General features: G+C 46.7%; 1 long non-coding RNA gene across 1 annotated transcript; it reads left to right on the top strand.

The window, feature by feature from the left end:
- LOC106509747 lies at positions 351–17,918 on the top strand. Its single transcript, XR_002342514.1, has 2 exons — positions 351–472; positions 17,563–17,918. It is a non-coding gene; the product is annotated as an uncharacterized LOC106509747 (long non-coding RNA).

The following is a 19,252-nucleotide window of genomic DNA, read 5'->3' as shown; positions in this document are numbered from 1 at the left end:
AGCCTGGCCACTGGCGTGGGTGGGCTCGCAGGGTTTGCTGAACGGCTTAATGCAACAAATGGCCTGCCCGTGAGCCACACCTGCTTTCTGAGCTCCGCAGGGGAGATGGTTTCTTTTTTCTTGCTTTTCTTCTGTGGCCCCTCGAGGGCCTTGGGATGGTTTTCCTCCTTCAGTTTGGACGGCAAGACTCCCTCTTTCAAATTATTTTAAAAAAAATTTTCTACACATTTCTCCAGTTCTTTGGGGAGCATATGGTTTCCAGATAATCTGGTGCCAGACAGCCTTCAGCAGGAAAACATTTTGTGCTAACTGTTCTATTTTGGTTTTGAGTCCTCTTCCTCTCCCCCCAGCAGACATAAATCGTATGTAAATCTCTGCCAGGAGGACAACCTCATGAAACAGAAGCAGAAAGACAGCTGAGCAGCGGCTGGAATGGGGTGTGCATGGTGGACAGAGGAGCAAGATTCAGATGGTAAGTGCAGGCAGGACTCGGGCGCTCCAGCAGCCCTGCTTTTCTTTCTTTCTTTTTGAAATATATTTTTATTTTTTGGACCAAACTCACTTTTGGCATGGAAAAGTTCCTGGGCCAGGAATCAAACCCACACCTCAGCAGTGACTTGAGGCATGGCGGTGACAATGCCAGACCTACTAACTGCTAGGCCACCAGGGAACTCCAGCAGCCCTGCTTTTCAAAGAGATGGTGACTATTTAGCACAAAAGGGAATGGAAATGAAGAGCTGGATGTGTTTAAACCTTCCAGGCCAACGACCAGCCTGCCTGTCCCTCTGTCCTGGGCCCACATCTGGTCACCTGACCTGAGCACAACGGGAGCCGGGGACATGCCACCCTGAGGGCCTGCAAGGGACATGGCCCTGCACTGTTGTCTCTCCTGCTGAATGTCAGAAGTCCACTGAGAACAGTCTAGGAGTGTTCAGCAGGACTCCCATTTTAATCTGTGTGAAAACAGCACGGCCATAACCTGTGAACAGGCGGTAAGCCCAGTTGAGAGGCAGGCAGGCTGTTTGCTATGGCCGCTGCAGCTCCAATAATGCCTGACAGGAAGGACCAGGGTGTGTACACACACACACACCCCAGAGCCCAGCCCTGCACCAGGGCATGTACACACACACACACACACACACACACACACACACCCGCCCTGCACCAAGTTCCCCTGTGTTACCTCCCTCCAGCCTAATAGCTCAGGATGTGGGTGGTATCTCAACTCCTACTTTATAGATCATGAAACTCAGCTAAGAAAAGTCAGTCTGTGCTGGGAGCCACACAGCCCTAAACAGGCTCCTCGCTCCCCAGCAGTTCTGCCTTCTCTCTTCCATGACCATCCCTACCCCTCGGTAATAGTGGTGACAGTTTGGGGAACTGTTGCATCACATGGGGTGCTTTCCCCAGAGGATCCGAGTTCACCTGTGTCTACACCTGCCAGGGGACACACAGTCTTGGCCAACATTTCTGCTGGGTCAGGCTCCTCCCAGCAAGGCCGACCCACCCGGCCTGCTCCCCGGGCGGCCAGTGGGAACCAAAGGACCCTCACAGCTTCCCACGGGCCCTGCCTGAGCCCTTCTGGCCCCAGAGCAGTCCTTCTTCAGGCCTGACCCTCTGCTTTTGTGCACATTAGAAGCTCTTCTGAAGCCCAATTTTAGAACTGAACAGAAGAGTGATGAGTAAGAAATTCTGTTAATGGTTCACTTTGGCCAAGCAGCCCGGGGCATCTCTGAGGCCCAGAAGCAGCTCATGCCCTGAGCCCTCCCAGGTTCATGCCTGGACCAGCGATAGGAGATGAAATAGCTCCGAGGGTGGAGCAGTGAGACCTGGGCCACAAGACCACATAGAATAGTTGGTCACCAAATCCTTTTTCCTAAGTTCCGATTTGGAAAGTCTGACTTGACATTCATGGAAGTGATCCTGGCATTTACTTTTTATGATAAGAACAAGCCCAGTCAAATCATCGTCCCATACTCCCTGTCACTTAGGGCATGACCGGAGATCCTGGATTGGGGCAAGAAGGGAACAGAGACCCGTGTGGCACTCTTGACGGTTTCTTAATGAGTGGTCAATTCCGTTGCATCAGGGGAATCAGAGTCTGAGGAAAGGACTTTGGGTTTTGTTGTTTCATTCTTAAAAACATACCTTTTAGGGACTTCCAGTTGTGGCACAGCAGAAACGAACCCGATTAGCATCCATGAGGATGCAGGTTCTACCCCTGGCCTTGCTCAGTGGGTTAAGGATCAGGTGTTGCTGTGAACTGTGGTGTAGGTCACAGACACGACTTGGATCTGGCATTGCTATGGCTGTGGTGTAGGCCGGCAGCTGCAGCTCTGATTTGACCCCTTGCCTGGGAACCTGCATATGCTGTGGTGCGGCCCTAAAAAGCAAACAAAAGAATAAAAACATACCTTTTCTAAGAACTTGGCAGTTTAAGTTCCAGCCATCATCAATCACATTCCTCAGGCTCAGAAATCATGGAAATGCGTGCAAAATGTTTGTTAGTTCTTCTCAGAAAAGGAAGGAATTCTTTCAGATGAAAAGTAAACAGACGCATCAAGAACATTGGCCTAAATTCACTTCTCTACTTTTAAGTAACTGGAAGGGAGAAAAAAGTGGTACCCTTTTCACTTTTCTTGATTGGTGTAAAGAACACTTTTAGAGGAAGGCACACTTGCCCCTCGAGGCATCTGTGGATCTGTGGCTACATCCTCAGCCTGTGAGATCCACCAAGGTCTATACTCACTGAACCAAGAGTCAGATTCATCAAAGAACCACCCCCACCGCCCCAGTCCATTTCCCATTTGTGCCTTTTTCACACCGTGGTAAAATTTAGCATCTCATCATATCACTTAAAACTTAGCATCTTAACCATTTCTGAGCAACTTGGTGGCACCAAGTACAGTCACAAAATGTGCGGCCACCTCCCAAACCTGTTCCTCTTCCCAAACAGAAATCCACCACCTACTAAGTGCTAGCTCCCCACTGCCTGCACCCCACACCTGGCATCTACCATCTACTTGCTCTCTTTACGAATCTGTCTACTCTAGAGGCCTCATACAAATGGAATCATACAGTGTGTGTCCTTTTGTGACTGGCTTACTTCACTCTGTGTCAAGTCTGGAAAGTTCAACCATATCACAGCCAGTGTCAGAATTTCCTTTTTTTTTTTTTTTTTTTTTTTTTCTCTTTTTTGGGCACCCCACAGCATATGGAGTTCCTGGGCCAGGGATCAGATCACAGCCACAGGGACAACCTATGCCACAGCTGCGGCAACACAGGATCCCTAACCCACTGTGCCAGGCCAGGGATTGAACCTGCATCCCAATGCATCCAAGGTGCCACTGATCCCGTTGTGCCCTATGGGGGACTCCAGAATTCTCTTCCTTTTTAACGCTGCATAATATTCCATTCTACAGAGGGACCACACTTTGTTTATTGGTTCATCTGTAGATGGAGACTTGGTGGCTTCGACCTTTTGGCTCCTGTGAGTAATGCTGCTGTAAATATGTGGTACAAATATCTATTTGAATTCCTACTTTTGATTCTTTTGGGTTTCTACCCAAAGTGGAATTCCTGGGCCATGCAGTAACTCTGTGTTTAATTTCTTGAGGAACTGTTTTCTATAGAGGCTGTACCAATTTACACTCGTGGCAGCAAAGCATGTGTATTCCAACACTGACTCCTTCAGGAGGGTAGTCATTGCCCGCCTCTTGCTGGCTGAGAATCAGAATTCGTTTGAAGTGATAGTCTAATGAGTATTAGACGTTCTGCCGCTGCCTTGTTTGTCTTCTCTGGCGGCGACCTTAGGCGCGTCTCTAGCACGACCTCTCTTCAGACATTATCGGTTCCAAGAAAACAAATGAGAGCTTGATAATTGGGTATTTTGGAGGAATGCGTGTTCCTCTCCATCTTCCCGGAACCCACTGCATTCTTCGGGCCCCCTGAGTCTTCAGAACACTCAGGCCAATGATCCTGAAGCTGTTTTTCTAACCACAATTATCCAAATCCTGTTTTGTTTTCCATTTCCTTTCCAAGGACTCCATTTGAGTCACTTAAGTTTTGAGGGCAGTCAGGATATTTTCCTGGGTTGTGTCTGAAGGCCAGTCCATGGCCTCAACAGTTGGCACCTATGAGGCCACCTGCCAGGTAGTCAGTGGAGGAGCTTGGGCTTCAATGCATTCTTCGATATGGCTAATGATTAACATTTGTGGCTTAAGGGCTCCAGGGAGTAACATCCCCACAGGGCTTGTTTGCTGTTGGGAGTGTACCTGTGCCCAGATGGACATTAATCCCTAACCCCCTGTGACTCAGTCTATGGGAAGAGAAGGGCAAAGAGACCATGAGACTTAGGGGACATTTCCACCCCTAAGACCCCTGTTGGACAAGGACTGATACAGGTAACTGGGCAAGGCCAGTGGGAGAAAACCACATCTTTCTAGACTCCACATTGGTAACCCCCATCTTTAAGGGATTAAAAGCCCTTATCAGACAATAGAGAGGGGCCCCTTCCTCCCCCTCCCAGCCTGTCCTGGGAGTTGTTTGCTTTCCTGTAATAAAGACTTTGCTTGCATGTTGCCTGTGTGTTCACAAAGTTCATTCTTTGGCTCCATGAACAAGAACCTGGATTCCGCTAACATCTTTCTGGCATCACCAGGACCTCCATCTCACCTGAGTGCAAGTCTCTGCTTGGCAGGGCATGTGGAGGGCTAGAGAGGGGAGCAGGCTGCCCAGTGTCCTGCTTGTCACGCAAAGAAACTGGTGCCATGGCTCTTCTCCAGAGTTGGTCAGGACCCCTCCCGAAGCTCTCGGTGTTTGCTGTGCCTCAGATGTCGTCATTATCTGGGCGACCTCGCTTGTGCAGAATGCTTGAAAGTCAGCACCTGCCAGAAGGATAGTGACATGGCGCCCTTGTGCTGGGTTGGTGCTTTGATAAGAAACGGATCCTGCTTCCAAGGCCAAAGTGAACCTGGCAAACTCAGCTATGAGATTAGAAGTGCATGGAACGCGAGAAACTGCTAGTGACAGAGGGACAATTTGGGATGTGGCCTCTTCCAGGAAGAGAATCCACTGTGTCCTCATTATGCTGATGAAATTGCTCCCAGGCACAGGTGCCCAGGACTCATCAGCTGTCACTCCTGTCGTGCTTTTGAGAGGGGTTGTGGGGGGACGGGCGGGAGATCAGGTTCTTTCTCCTACCTTTCTTTTATCTTGTAAATATAAAAACCTTTACCCCTAAAGGTGAGCCACTTATAAAGAAAGGCTAAAAAGAACAAAAGAAAAAGGGGCTAAAAATGAAAACAATAGACGTTTCATCCATGTTGGGGCAAGATGGAGAGCTGTCTCACAGGACACCTGTGACTGCAAAGTGACAGAATGCATCTCGGCACACAGTGAGCCCGCCCCTTTGGGGCTCATCCCACTGAGTCTGTTGGCGTCTACACACTTGCAGGAGGCGGTATTTCTGCTTTTCCAATGATGAAAGCAGCCACGGACCCCCCCTTCCCGTTAAGTCTGTTGGCAGAACTGCATGTTGTCAGTATCAGCCACTGAAGTGGAGTCTCTTAAAATAGGCCTTTGGGACTGGGTGACACAGCAGCTAAGTGCTGTGTAAAAATAGATGGCCGTGCGGGGTCTGCACTTGCCCTGACGCACGCTCACCACCCCCTCTAGGCTGTCAGCGCCTCTGTCCTCTGAGGTCCCACCTACTCCCTGTTATCTGCCTGCTTCTTAACTCCACTTGCTCTCTTCCTCGTGGTCGAACCCGGAATGGTTTCTGGGTACGGCACAGTAAAACACAGCCTCCGGCGTTTGGAGACCGAAGCACATCGTTAAATACCCATTCATCAGAAAAATGATACAGGTGTGTAGTTAGTCTGGGTCTCCACAAACAGTCAACCCCAAGATTAGGGTAGTAAGGTATCATTTAGAGCAGTCTAGCAAGTGGGAAGATCTTAAATTTGAATATGTTTTGAGGTCACTGCTGTTGTTTTCATGGCACTTTGATACTACGCTTGCCCTCCTTATTTTTGAGCAGGTATCGATGAATCCCTCATCCGGCCAGCCTTCTGGTCTCGCCAGGACTGTCATGCACTGCTGTGTGTGTTGTGCACTGCTCAAGACCAGAGGGCACCCTACCCAGGACTCTGGGGTTAACAGTGCCTCCTGGAGCCCTGCGGTGGACAGCCTACCCACTCATGACATCCTTGATCTTGTCTTCTCAGTTCTTTCTGTTCTGTAGATCCTGATGTGGCTGGTAGGTAGGAATGGTGAGAGCTTCAGGAAGGGGGACGTTTGAACTGGAAGGCACTTTGTTGTCCCTTTCTGGCCAGATTTCACTGTTGTGTTTGTTATCCACGCTGTCTCCATTTTCCTTTTTTTTTTTTAGGACCGAACCCATGGCATATGGAAGTTCCCAGGCTAGGGGTCCAGTCAGAGCTGCAGCTGCCAGCTTACACCACAGCCATAGCAACTCAGGAGCTGAGCTGTGTCTGTGACCTACACTTCAGCTCACAGCAACACCAGATCCTTAACCCACCGAGCAAAGCTGGGAATTGAACCCATATCCTCATGGCTACTAGTCAGGTTTGTTACCCTGAGACACAAAGGGAACTCCTCCTTTTTCCTTTTAATTGATCAAATTAAAAGATAATTGGTCTTGTTCTAGGACATTGGAGAACATATTTAGGACTATGGGCAAGAGTGAGTTCTCCCTGAAAGCCACTCTTTGCTCTCATATCTGGGCCCCTGCCATCCACCAACCTGAGAAAGATAAGGATGTCAATAAGCATCTCTTTCATTATTTTTTAAATTATTTTTATTTTTTCCATTGTAGCTGGTTTACAGTGTTCTGTCATTTTTCAACTGTACAGCAAAATGACCCAGTCACACGTACATATATACATTATCCTCCATCCTGCTCCATCACAAGTGACTAGACAGAGTTCCCAGTGCTGTATAGCAGGATCTCATTGCTTATCCATTCCAAAGGCAATAGTTTGCATCTATTTCTTTCATTATTTTTCTCACCTTCATTTTCTCTGTTTGCTCTTTATGGAATACCAGTTATCTTGAATGAAGCCACTAGTTTTCTTATTTTTTTTTTCTTTTCTGTTTCCTTCTTTTGTCTTTTTATTGTTTTCTATGAGATTTCTTTAATTTTTAACTTAAGCCCTTCAAACTGAATTTTTACTTTTGCTCTCATAAATTTATTTTTTAAATCCATTTTGGTCATGAAATGCTCCTTTTTTAATTAAATCTTTTTCTTATTTCATGAGTATAGAATCTTATCTCTCAGCATACTAATTTTAGTTATTTTTTTAAAAATTATTTTACTGCTGCATTTTCTGTTTCTTACGAGTTTGTTTTTCTAGTGTTGGGTTTCGTTGCTGCCTTTCATGTTAGAGATTTTCTTAATCTTTGATCTTTGCCTGTACTTTCATAAAATTTAAGACTTCAGAAGCCTTAGGTAAATTCCCTTTATTTCTCATAGCATGATATTACTCATCTTCTATAAGCCAAAATTGCCTTCAGAAAAGAATATCAGATTCCATTTTTGATCCACTGTGATTCGATTTTAGTTGAGTGTTACATGTCTGATACTACACTTAAAAAGCATTTTAAGAATTATAACTTAAAGTTTTCAAAGTGTGAAGTACACATTTCTAGTATTATACTCAAAAATGTTCTTAAAAAGGAATATTCCTGGATGAACTTAGTTTAACATGTTGGTCTTTATTGCTACAGATCACCTTGCAAGAAAGTGAGGCATTTGTCACCATGGCCAGAAAGTATGGGATGGGGAGTGGGACAAAAGCGATGGGCCTGGGGTGGGGAAGAGGCTTAGAGATGAGCTCCAGGGTGGGGGGACAGATGGGAAGGCTGGTCCCCACAGAGAACTGGGGGTAGTAGCCGGCAGCATGAAATTCTGTGTGCACAGCAGGGTGTGTGCGAAACTCTTGGGTCCCCTTGTTTATTTATTCATTTATTTATTTTGTCTTTTTTCTTTTTAGGGCCGCACCCGCAGCATATGGAAGCTCCCAGTTTAGGGGTCAAATCGGAGCAACAGCTGCCTGCCCACACCACAGCCATGGCCACTCAGAATCCGAGCAGCGTCTGCAACCTACACCACAGCTCACCACAACGCCAGATCCTTAACCCACTGAGTGAGGCCGGGGATTGAACCCAAGTCCTCATCGATGTTAGTCGGGTTCATTAACTGCTGAGCCACGACAGGGACTCCCCCTCTTGTTTATTCTTTACAGTTGTACGATATCTTTTTCCTGTTTTGCAGATGAAAACCCCGATGATCAGAGATAAAGCAAAATGCTTAGATGTATGAGTTCTAGTAAGTGACAGAATTGTCATTGACGTCTAGTTTTGCCTGAGTCCGAACCCTGGATCACAGTTAGCCTCCAGACCAGATGATCATGTGGACATCTGTACTGGGGACGTCAGGATGAAGAGGCAGAAACAGAGCCTCTAGAGTTCTAAGTCTGCTTCCTTACTCAGAAAAGGGTGTTTTCATGCCTTTCTCTTTGGGACTTCTGGCTCCCATCAGGCAACAATACCAGCTCTTCCTCCCGTCGCTGAAGCACCACACTCTTCCTGTTTGAGAGGCAGCTTTCATGGTGATGGGGCTTGAACTCTGCTCTAAGCAGGCAGCAGCTTCTTACTGCCTGGTGTCAAGGCTGCTGCTGTCATAAATCCATACTCCTGGGGCCTCCAGAGGCAGCTGGATTCTGGGAGTTGTCGTGGTTGCTTTGCTGATGGTTCTTGTCGGGTGATGAGCAGTGCCAGAAGGCCCCTCCTGATCCTGGGACCTTACCTGCCAGGTGTGTATGCAGAGGCTAGCAACTTTTCAGGCATTTCACCCTCTACTCAAAGAAGGGAAGTCTGAAAATGAAAGCCCCGTTTTGGCTGAGTGCTTGCTCTTTGGGCAACCTCAGAAGCAGAAGAGCAGACCTGCAGAGATTTAAGATGCTCTGTATTTCTGAGTTACCAGCATATGCTCTTTTCTCTTGAACTCTCACAAACTCAGGTTTGATAATTAGTAGCACACTGACCTGGGGTCAGATTTCCTGAATCAGGAAGAACAAGGAAACAGCTCCTGAATCAGGAATAGCCAGGGAACAGAGCTCCTGAATCAGGAATAGCCAGGGATCAGCTCTCGAAGGAAAGCACAACACCCCCTTCCAATGAGTGTGAGATTGCTATTCTCGGGCAAGAAAATTCCAGCACCACCAAGGCCTGATTTTGAAGTTTTAAAATTCCAGCGCAGAATCCTCGTTATCCTCTGGGGTTCTGCCAGCTCCTGAAGTAGAAGCCAGCCTGGTTCCTTGCAGTGGCCTCCAGGGTGGAGAGCTCTTGAAGGCATTCAGGCTGGATCCCCCAAGGGTGGAATTGCTGCTTCTCAGGGACTCATTAGCCTGTTTCGTCCTAGAAACTCAGTTTCTGCCTGAAAATCAGGCCCACACTTGCAGGGAAGAGTTTGCTCTTAGATGCTGTAGCCTCTTCCGCCCTCAGCAGAGCACTCCCGGCCTTTCTGGGGGGTGCGGACAGACGTCCTGACCTTGTTGGCGGGGCAGGCCCCAGAGGGGAGGTGATGGCCTGAGCCCTTATTATTATAAATAGTCTCCGCTCTCCAAAGAGAGGCCTGTGTGACTATCTCAAGTTGCACGTTAACAGAGTTCTAGAGAAAGCAAAGTTTCCAGTCGCCTTTTTGATAAACACATTCTTGGAAAAGGGCAGCCTGCTACCTAGTGAGCCACCCTGGGGAAGGTATTTTGAGCAAGTCTGAGGCTGTCTGGACTCTCTGTGCCCACAGTTTGAAGTCTCGCTGGTTCCATCCTCAAAAGTGACGTGTCTGGGCCAACCAGCAATTTTTATCAGCATTGGCACGATGTCTAATTTCGGGGCCGTGGGGGACCTGGATCCTGGACGAGGGATTTTCCAGGGCTTCCTCTCTGGCTGGATGTCCCCTGCCAGCATCATGCCCACGGCTGCAGGGTTGTGAGGAGGGGGGTTCTGTATATCTTTCAAAATTCTGCCACTTGTCACTTGCCCTTTTGTGTGAACTCTGCTGTCTAGCACACATGGTCAGGCCTTTCATGGGAGTGGCCTCTTGAGAATCAGTTTTTTTTTTTTTTGTCTTTTCTATGGCCGCACCCACGGCATATGGAGATTCCCAGGCTAGAGGTCTAAATGGAGCTACAGCTGCCGACCTGCACCACAGCCAGAGCAACATGGGATCTGAGCCGCATCTGCGATCTACACCACAGCTCACGACAACACCGGATCCTTAATCCACTGAGAAAGTCCAGGGATTGAACCCGCAACCTCATGGTTCCTAGTCGGATTCGTTAACCACTGAGCCACAACAGGAACTCCGAGAATCAGTTTCTGAAATGGCTCCCAGTCTTGTTATCCGGGACAGTTCAGGAGTGTGTGTGTGTTTGTGTGTGTGTGTGTGTGTGTGTGGTCTCAGAGGCGCCATTCTTCCTCCTCTGCTTGACCCTCGAGTTGATCTTCCCTCATCACACTCCCACCCTTGAAGTCTAGATGTTTCTTTCAGTCCCACATCACTGTATACACAGGGGACTTTTCCTACTGAGCCTAAAATCCACCTTTTACTGTCAGGAGTAAAGGAGTCTCCTGGAACTCCTTTGTACCTGGTATTTCCCGAATAGTCCCCAGAAAATTTCTGGACTGACTTTACCATTATTGTGCATACATAGTTCCCTGCTCGGGGCCATGAGCTGCCTGCAAGGTGGCTGAAGTGTTTACAACTGTATGGTCATCTTCTCTTCCCCCTCTGTCTGCTTCCCAACTGTTTCACTTTAACTCATCTAAGAGCATTTTTTTTTTTTTTTTTTTTTTTGGCTGGGCTCTGGGCCTGCAGAAGTTCCCAGGCCAGGGATCAAACATGCACCACAGCAGGAATAACACAGATCCTTAACCAGCTGAGCCACCAGGGAACTCCTTGATACAACTATGTTGCATCATATAAAATTCCCATTTCTTTTTCTTTTCTTTCTTTTTTTTTTTTTTTTGTCTTTTTTAGGGCTGCACCCAAGGTGTATTCAAATCGCAACTGTAGCTACCAGCCTACACCACAGCCACAGTAACTCAATATCTGAGCCGCATCTGCAACCTACACCACAAGTCACAGCACTGCCAGATCCTTACCCTGCTGAGTGAGGCCAGGGATTGAACCCGTGTCCTAATGGATACTATAATTGGGTTCATTACCTCTGAGCCATGATGGGAACTCCAAAATTCCCATTTTCGAAGTTCAAATTTGTAGAATATTGACTTTGATGTGGTTGCATGTAATATTTTTGTCAAATAGTGGAACAACCTCTAGAATTCCTTCCCAAATTCCATGTTTGATCCCCCAAGACACACATCACTCTTCCCGAGAAGTAATATTTCCGAGAAGTAAGATCAAATCAACATCAAAATAATATGATACTAACACCATGATAACTTAATTATGATTCACTTCTGCCCACCCCTTCCCCAGCCAAGTGATAAACACCTTCAAATCCAATTAGGGTATTTTAATGCCTCCTTGTGATCTCAGAGATGACAGTGCCAGAGATTCTATTTCTCCATTTGTAGATTTAGATACATAAGAAAGGAAAAGCAGACATGTTGGTAATAAAGCAAAGTCAGCCATGAGATGGTCAAACCAAGTAAATAATTCATGATCAGCTCTGACAGTCTGAATATGGTTTTTTTGGCCACACCCGCAGCATATGGAAGTTCCCAGGCCGGGGATTGAATTCCAGCTGCAGCTGTGACCTACACCACAGCCATGGGAATGCTGTATCCTTAACCCATTGTGCTGGGCCAAGGATTGAACTGCACCTCTGCAGCAACCTGAGCCTCTGCAGTTGGATTCTCAACCCACTTCACCACAGTGGGAACTCCTGAATATGTTTTTAATAGAGAATATCTTTTTGCATAGGAAAATAGTTGCATAGGAATAAAAGAAGGAATTATCATGTGAAGAACACATAGAAAATAACTGATCTAAGGGGTGATTGAGGACCCAGGCAGAGCAGAGAGTAATGTGTGGACCCTTTGCCAATATCAGCCTGGTCAGGGGAACAGTGGTGAGAAGAACTCCCAGAGGCTCTTCTTTGTCATTGTGCGCCTGAGGGTTCTGAAATGGGAACAGAAGGGGAAGACCCAGGGAAGGTCCTTGGGGACGCAGGGAAAGTCTTTGCTGAGCCGTCTAAAGAAGAGCGTTTGGAGGCAGGAAGGAGCCTGGATGTGTGCCATGTCAGCCTCGCTGTGCTCTGGCAGGTGACCTGGAGCTTGTCCATTCAGCTCTGGGTCTCGTCTCCTGAAATGTGGGCTGATAAAATGGTTGTTGCAGGGCTGTCACCATACTAAGAGTAGAAACTATGGGAAGCATTTGGTGAGGTGTCACATCAGTTCTTAAAGATGTGTCGGAGCGCATTCAGAGTAACACTTGTCTCCACTTCCAGATGCAACCGAAACGCTGGAAACATCCGAGTCCACTTTGCTTGGAAATAAGAGAGTTCCCTAGTAAAAGGGATCCTGTGATCTAGCACTTGGAACATGTCACAGGGTGTCATCTCCATGCTCTTAATTAGGGAAGCTGTGAAGGCTCAGAGTTTTAAAGAACAAGAACAATCGGAGTTCCTGTTGTGGTGCAGCGGAAACCAACCAGTATCAATGAGGATGCAGGTTCGATCCTTGGCCTTGCTCAGTGGGTTAAGGATTTAGCGTTGCCGTGAGCTGTGGTGTAGGTTGCAGATGCAGCTTGGATCTGGTGTTACTGTGGCTGTCGTGTAGGCCAGTAGCTGTAGCTCCAATTGGACCCCTAGCCTGGGAACTTCCATGCACCGCAGGTGCAGCTCTAAAAAGAAAAAAAAAAAAAAAAAAACAAGAAAAGAATGGGGACTACTCATGGACTCATGGGGGTTAAAAAAAAAGGAAATGAAACCACCAAACTGTTACAAAAAATATATAATCTAGAGTTCTCATCACCCCTAGGTTCCCAGGCTTACCAGAAGATAAACACCTAGAAAGCTAGGATTCTGACCTAGAATGAACCAAACATTTGTTTCTTTAATTTGCCTACTTTTGTATCTGGCTTTCTTCTGCACTCCCATCCACAGTTAAGACCAGTTATCTCAACATCAAATTGGGCTAAAAGCTTAGTCTGATCTGATGCAGTATTTTCCACATTTACTTTGTTGAAGTATAATTGATTTTAAATGTTGCATTAATTTTTGCTGTATAGCAAAGTGATCCAGTTATTCATAAATGCATTCCTTTTCATATTTTTTCCATCATGGTTTATCATGGGATCTGAGTATAGTTCCCTGTGCTGTACAACCTTGTTGTTTATCCATCATATATATAATGGTTTGCACCTGCTAACCCGAAACTCCCAATCCTCCCCTTCCCCGCTCCCTTCCCTTCGCAACCACAAGTTTGGTCTCTATGTCTGTGAGTCTATTTCTATTTTGTAGATAGCTTCATCTGTATCGCATTTTAGATTGCACATATTAGTGATATCGTGATATTTGTCTTTCTTTTTCTGATTTTGCTTAGTATGATAATTTCTTAGTATGATAATTTCATGCTGCTGCAAATGGCATTATTTAGTTCTTTTTTATGGCTGAATAGTATTCCGTTGTATATATATACCACATCTTCTTAATCCATTCCTTCGTCAGTGGATGTTTAGGTTGTTTGCATGTCTTGGCTATTGTGAATAGTACTGTAATGAACATAGGGGTGCATGTATTTTTTGAATTGGAGTTTTGTCTGAACCTGTGCCCAGGAGTGGGATTGCTGCTGATCCAATATTTTAATCAGTCCATTTAGAGGTAACCAATCTCTCTTCCTAAAATTCACCTTCCCTCACGTAGCCTCCCCCTTCCCACGGTCCTCCTCTGCTTCTCCAAAGGAGTGGGGGGTGGCCAGCGTAGCAGCTGCATGAGACTGGGGAGACCAGGGTGCTGGAACCCCTGGGAGCTCCTGTTCTGCCCTCTGGCTGCCAGGGACACAGCCTGTCCCCTGCCTGCCCCATGCCCTGCGGCGTTGATGGCAATCTCATCCTCAGTGATGTACCTGTGATCTGTTCCTCAGGTCAAGCCCTGTGAGATCTCTGGATGGCTCAGTCTTACTCATTTCCTCTTGGAGACCTCAGGACCTGAGGAATAGCACAGCAGGGGGTTCCTGAGTTTTGCTTTGGCCTCCAGTACCCAGAAGTAGGTGGGAGAGAAGCTGACAATCTGAAAACACTGGTGGGTGAGGACAAAAAAGCCCCAGGAAAAGTTTGCTCTCTCTTGCCAGAGGACCAGGAAAGGGGCAGCCTAGCAAGTTAAAAGGATAGAAAAAGATGTACAGTGCAAACATTATTATTTATTAATTTTGGCTTTTTAGGGCCATACTCATGACCACATGGAGGTTCACAGGCTGGGGTCAATCAGAGCTGCAACTTACGGCCTATACCACAGCCACAGCAATGTAGATCCGAGCCACGTCTATGACCTACACCAAAGCTCACGGCAACACTGGATCTTTAACGCACTGAGCGAGGCCAGGGATGGAACCTGAATCCTCATGGATACTAGTTGGGTTTGTTACTGCTGATACATGATGGGAACTCCCTGCAAACATTATTTTTAAGAAGCAAGAGCGGCCATCTTGATATTAAAGTAGAGTGCTGGACAAAGAAAATTATGAGGAACAGGGAGATAAAAGGACCATGATAAATAGGTCAGTCCACCAAAAATACACAGTAATCGTACATGTGCATGTGTCAGACTGCAAAACATGTAAAACAAACACAGATAGAAGTGAAAGGAGAAAGAGACAAATCCACAGTTACAGTCAGAGACCTCAACACCCTCCTCTCAACAACTGCAAGAACAGCCAGATAGAAAATGGGTCAGGATATGAAACTGAACAACACTGTCAACCAGTAGGATCTATTTGATGTTGATAGAACACTCCCCTCACAACAGCAGGATACACTGGCAACAAATGCTGTCCATGCTTTCCCTCGAATTGACAGATTCATCCTGTACATTATCAGGAAGACGTCTGCCAAACGCCCAGTCTGAAAAACCACAGTTTGTTGGGTGTTCTTTCAAGAAAGCAGCATTTGTGAAAAACTGGCGGGTCCAACTTATAACTCACATGACTTCACCAGTACAACCACCTTGCTTTGATCGAAGAGACCTTTTTCACCCTTCCCATTGTGTCCCACAGAGTATTAAAATGAGGAATATCGGGAGTTCCCGTCGTGGCGCAGTGGTTAACGAATCCGACTAGGAACCATGAGGTTTCGGGTTCGATCCCTGCCCTTGCTCAGTGGGTTAATGATCCGGCGTTGCCGTGAGCTGTGGTGTAGGTTGCAGACGCAGCTCGGATCCCGCGTTGCTGTGGCTCTGGCGTAGGCCGGTGGCTACAGCTCCAATTCAACCCCTAGCCTGGGAACCTCCATATGCCGCAGGAGCGGCCCAAGAAATAGCAACAATAACAACAACAACAACAACAAAAAAGACAAAAGACAAAAAAATAAATAAATAAAAAAAATAAAATGAGGAATATCCAAGAGTCCGTATTTGGAGTTCCCACTGTGGCTGAATGGGATTTGGCGGCATTTGGGAGCCCTAGGATGCAGGTTTGATTCCTCGCCTGGCGTAGCAGGTTACGTGTCCAACATTGCATCTTGGGTTGCAATTGTACCTCAGATCTGATCCCCGGCACCAGAACTACATATGCCGCTGGGAAGCCAAAAAAAAAAAAAAAAAAAAGAGTCCATATTCTATATAGTTATAATTTTTACTGATTCAAGGAGGACTTTTTTTTTCTTTTTGGGGCCACACTCTTGGCATATGGAAGTAACCAGGCTAGGGGTCAAATTGGAGCTACAGCTGCCGGCCTACACAGCCACAGCAATGCAGGATCCAAGCCTTGTCTGGATCCAAGCCTACACTACACCACAGCTCACGGCAACACCGGATCCCTAACCCACTGAGCGAGGCCGGGGATTGAACCCTCATTCTCATGGTTCCTACTTGGATTTGATTCTGCTGAGCCACAATGGGAACTCCCCAAGGAGGACATTTTAAGTGAAGCCGTCTTGTGAGTGCAAACAGAGCGTGCATAGAAGTGAGTAAATATCACTGCCTGATTTGTATTAAGGGACCAGCAATGTGAGCTACTCTTGCTTTGGCAGTAACACTTTAGCGTTATTATAAAAGCAGTTTTTTTGTTTTTTTGTCCTTTTGCCATTTCTAATATCGCTCCCGCAGCATATAGAGGTTCCTCGGCTAGGGGTCAAATCGGAGCTGTAGCCGCCGGCCCACGCCAGAGCCACAGCAACTCAGGATCTGAGCCGAGTCTGTGACCTACACCACAGCTCACAGCAACGCCAGATCCCTAACCCACCGAGCCAGGCCAGGGATCGAACCTGCAACCTCATGGTTCCTAGTCGGGTTCGTTAACCACTGAGCCACGACGGGAACGCCTATAAAAACAGTTTTGACCTTGAGGACCCCTGGAAAGGGTCTTGGGCACCCTCAGGGGTCTGCGGATCACGCTTTGAGAACCACTATATGCTGGAGCAAAAGAAGACCAGAACTGGCCGGGTGTTAAAGAACTTTTCCGTCTTCATTGGGGCTATTCTTTCAGCCCTGATCCACTCGTTTGGAACGTATATAATGACTGTCCCTGTGCCCAGGTGGGAGCCTTCACCTTCACAGAAGGTCCCCGTTGAGTTGGGAACCAAGGCAAACTGAAGGATTAGCAGGTTGTGAAGACCTAGAGTTTGCGCCCGCTCTCTTACTTAGAGTCAGCCATGCACCATGTACCAATTCATTGCCTTGTATTCTTTGCGGATGCCACAAGTGTTTACCTGGTCCTGTTCATGGGATCCTTCCCAGCTGGGCTCAGACTTCCAGCTCTGGTCAGACGCAGGAGATCACTGCAGCGCCCCAGTCTGAAACTCTTAAGTGCCTGCTGACCTCACCAGAGAGCCGGCGAGCTCAAGTTCAGGCAGTGACAAGCCTCCGTGATCTGGAGGAAAACCTACCACATTTCCATGAGTCCCAGCAGCCTGAAACAAGACACCAGACCACTCAGGCATCGGCTTTATTTTTATTTACAAAAAATGACATGGTGAGCTTTTTCCTATTTCCTTTTGCTAGAGACTTGGGACTCACAACGATCGGCAGGTTTTAACCGCATTATAAATTTATATAGGGTCGGCTAGTGCCTAAAACACGGGCTCGCCATCAGACAGTCCTGGGATCTGATTTCAGCTTTATCTCATACCAGCTGTGAGCACTTGGACAAATGACCTCATCTTCCTGCGCCCCGATTTTATTCATCGGTAAATGCAGATAGTGTTATTTAACCTTACCTTTGTTAGATGATTCAATGATATAATTCACGTCAAAAACCACCTGCATCCATCCTCATGAAAGAGATTTTTCTGGCCCAGGTAGGAAAGTTTTTAAGAAATTATTTTGATGGACGTAGCCCCCTCCTCACTTTCCTCAGGTCTGGGAGCTGCACGTGGACTTCGAGGTTCTAGAATCACTCTCTGGTGGATATTTGCTGTGGATCCAGCGCTGGCTGAGGCATTTGAGGGAATCAAACAAAACGCAGAGCTGTGACCTTAAGGAATAAATAATCTAGCACAAGAGACAGGATTTGAAGAGAGATGCTGGGACCACTGACAGAAGAGTAAGAGTTGGAGAAGTTCTTTTAGAGGTCATCTAGTACAACCTTCTACCCAATGAAGAAGGTACTTTCTATGGGAGGTAAATAAGTGATAGACCAGCAACCAGCTGGATGGACATCAGCAGCAGAGTGCCAGTAATAGCTAATAATAACGCTGATTGAATGCTTATTGTATGTCAGACTTTGTTCTTCATGTTTTACGTATATTATTTATTTAATCCTCTTGGAAACTCTATGGGATAGGTAGTATTATTAGCACTATTTGTGGGGAGGGAAACCGAAGTGCTGAGAAGTTAAACAAATAAAAGGAGCACACGTGTCAAAACAGAAGGACCTCAAACAAAATTTTCACCACTCAATATTTTTTCAAGATGTTTTATAATGTATTTTAGCCTACATGCTCAAATGGGTTCATGTTAATTTTCTATTGGTTCCCACTTTATTTATAGTTTAAATGTAATCTGATCAGAGATTTTCTTGTGCTTCCATACTGGTTCCTTTAAATGCCTCCGTCTTCCTCTTAATTGACCTCCCTTATGGTTACAAGTTTCAGCGTGGTTATGGTGGCCTGGGTGTCGTGTCTGTTTCAAGTTCAGAATTCAGGTGCCTGTTTGTTAATCTCCTGCGTGAAGTCCTAAGAATTATGGCCACTCCTCTTCCCATCACCCGCTCCCGAGCGAGACCTCACCCTTTCTGTAAGGTCGAGTCTGATGCCTCCTCTTTTCTCCATAGGACATGTTATGATTTCCTTTAGGCATTTTCTTCCTCCCACCCAAATTCCAGTTTACATTTTATGTGATCAGTCGGTAAGCCTCCTGACAAATTGTTTGTGCTCAGAGATGGAGAGGTTTGAGGTGAGGACAAGAAACAGTCACTCACATGGGCTCTTTTTATGGAAGATGCATGAACACAATTCCTTGTTTGGGTGTTGGATGAAACCACCTTAGAGCATCCGACTGAGTCAATGAAACAGTTTTAGATGACATGGCAAGAAGAGTGACAAGGAAGGAGAAGGGAACAAAGGGGAAGAAGCAAAAGGTCCCTGAGACCACCTTCCCCCTCCCATCAAGCCAAAGACCCCCCTCAACTTTCCTCGTTGTGAGCCTCCAGTGTCTTCTCTGCTTTTCTGCATCTTTATGCTCTTCTTCCTAACACACTCTTCCTTATCTTCCTCCTGTAGTTCACACTCACTCCCTACTTCTCACACACCCCTGGCCATGGGACACTGTCCAAGAAACACCCTCCCTGGGATGCAGGCACCTATGGTACGCGGTCCCAAGAGACCCTCTCTTAGGGAAAACAGGGCTGTGATCCCCTCACTGCATTTTAGCATCTCAGTCTGTCATCTCCAGTCTGAGCCACAGCCAGGTCCTACTCTGCCTTCTGCTGTTGAACCTCCAGGTCTTGGTCTTTGATACGTGAGTATGACACGCAAAATTTGATCTAAACACTAGAGACTGTGGATCTGGAGGAGCTGTGCCCTTAAATGAAAACTTCTGCAGCTTTT

This window comes from Sus scrofa, chromosome 3, assembly GCF_000003025.6.
Source record: "Sus scrofa isolate TJ Tabasco breed Duroc chromosome 3, Sscrofa11.1, whole genome shotgun sequence".
NCBI lineage: Eukaryota > Metazoa > Chordata > Mammalia > Artiodactyla > Suidae > Sus > Sus scrofa.
The sequence above is the reverse complement of the archived record's forward strand: the minus strand, read 5'-3'. Positions and strand labels throughout refer to the sequence as shown.